The sequence below is a fragment of the Schistocerca piceifrons genome, chromosome 6 (assembly GCF_021461385.2).
Source record: "Schistocerca piceifrons isolate TAMUIC-IGC-003096 chromosome 6, iqSchPice1.1, whole genome shotgun sequence".
NCBI classification, from domain to species: domain Eukaryota; kingdom Metazoa; phylum Arthropoda; class Insecta; order Orthoptera; family Acrididae; genus Schistocerca; species Schistocerca piceifrons.
This window is the reverse complement of record NC_060143.1, coordinates 502,854,410-502,856,481: the sequence shown is the minus strand read 5'-3', so window position 1 is coordinate 502,856,481 and position 2,072 is coordinate 502,854,410. Positions and strand designations below refer to the sequence as shown.

Below are 2,072 nucleotides of genomic sequence, written 5' to 3'. Positions count from 1 at the left end.
GACCATCTGTAGCTCCTACTTCGTAGCTTTCATTTCTGTTCAAGTCAAGCATATTCGGACGGACCAGTAAGCGGGGTCCCCTTGTTAGTCATACGCATCAAACGACTATCACCAATATCAGTGGTGTGCTACAAAGTCTGATATCTGACTTTCAGTTATTGGACACTTGGAGGCTAAAATATCCGAACAAGTGGTTTATTCATATGTCACAGCAAAAGCAGAGAGGCAGTTAAGACAGCATATACACGTAAAAAATAACAAATCGCAAACAAAATACGTGCAGAAAACTGTGGCAGTATATATTTCAGAACATTCCGCGTATCTTGTTAGCACTGCTGGAAAACCACAAAAATCCTCTGGTATAGGGGATTACGGCAACTTATCCGCAGTTTACATTACGATTCGGAATTAGAGCACAAATTTAATCAAATCAGAATTAGAGTGGCACTGTAGACAGATCAATACGCACCTGAGATATATCGCCTTTAGTGAAAACTAAGCCCGCATTATTAGACTGTTTGAAACAAAACACAAACCTAGCAAAAAGTTACTGGGGATATTTCTTTTTTGGACTGTGTAAGTTATACGAGGTAGGAGATGAATACAAAATGAACAGGTCGCAGAAAAGGCATTTGAAGGACAATATTACTACCCGGACAAACAGTCATACAACAGGTTATCGCAAAACAACACATCATTAACTTCTCGACCTCAAAACAGCGACCACGCATCTTACAGAAATTAGATGACAAATTAAAAGATTTCTTTGTGATGCACAACATGGCGTCAGACTATTGTGACACACACCGCCTTCTTATAGTCTACAGAAGGTGGATCGTCTGGAAATCTACTAGTCCCAATTGCTATGTAAGAGACTCATATTTCACTCAGGAAGGGCCCGAAGACACAAATCGGTCGATTTAGATCAACTGGCGATGGAATGTTATAGCAAATTCTGGTATTTACTGCATTAACATAAATATCGCTTGTAGATTTTCTTCTAATACACGTGAAATTTTATTTCGGGTGAAAAAATATGCTCTGTAGCAATTGATGACAGTTTGATTTCTCCAATTTGCAACTAAAACCAAATTGAAATGATATGTAACATAATGTAATTAATTGTCCTGCAAGAAGAACCGTTTCTTTCAAATAAATGAACGGTTTAGGATCAGGTAGATATAAAACCACTCCGTCCACAGGCCACAAGTTGCCCATCGACTGCCGTGTCATCCTCAGAGGAGGATGTGGATAGGAGGGGCGTGAGGTCAGCACACCACTCTCCCGGTCGTTATGATGGTATTCTTCACCCAAGCCGCTACTATTCGGTCGAGTAGCTCCTCAGTTGGCATCACGAGGCTGAGTGCACCCCGAAAAAAGGCCAACAGCGCAAGGCGGCCTGGGTGGTCAACCATCCAAGTGCCGACCACGCCCGACAGCGGTTAACTTCGGTGATCTCACGGGAACCGGTGTATCCACTGCGGCAAGGCCGTTGCCAAGTAGATACAAAATGTTCACTAACACAATTGGACTTCTTATCGTAATATTACGTTATTACCTTTGCCTTGCTTAATATATAGAATCGAAGGATGTGCTGGTAATGGTTCATCCATGCCACATTAATACATCCTCGCAATTTTTATTTTAGTACAATAAACGATTTAGTAGTCAAAAAAGGTAGGGGCCAGTTACACCGCGAAAATGTACTTACCGAGTTACCAAGGACGAGTAAAACCTGAAACAATCTGGACAAAGTAAGGACGTTGTTCAGCCGGCTACATATCGTTCACACAGGGACCACGCAGCAGACAATATTATACTAATTCCAGTGCCCACAGGGGAATTTAAGCAGTTATTCTTCCCGCTCTCCGTACTCGAATAGAACGCGAAGGAATCCTCACACGCGAAACAGTGAGACGTTCTCCTGCCAAGCGCTCCGTTTCTATTGTAGTGATGTTTCTATTGTAGTGATGTAGACGTAATCGACATCAGAATCTCAGTCGACTATCATGACGGCGGTCTGTAGGTTTTCTTCCCCTATACAGAATGCCGTGAACATTGTCTTCCTTGTG

General features: G+C 42.2%; 1 pseudogene; it reads right to left on the bottom strand.

Annotated features, from left to right (window-relative positions):
* Positions 1 to 1,379: 1,379 nt before the first annotated feature.
* Positions 1,380 to 1,497, bottom strand: LOC124803952 (annotated as a pseudogene).
* Between the last annotated feature and the right edge of the window lie 575 nt (positions 1,498 to 2,072).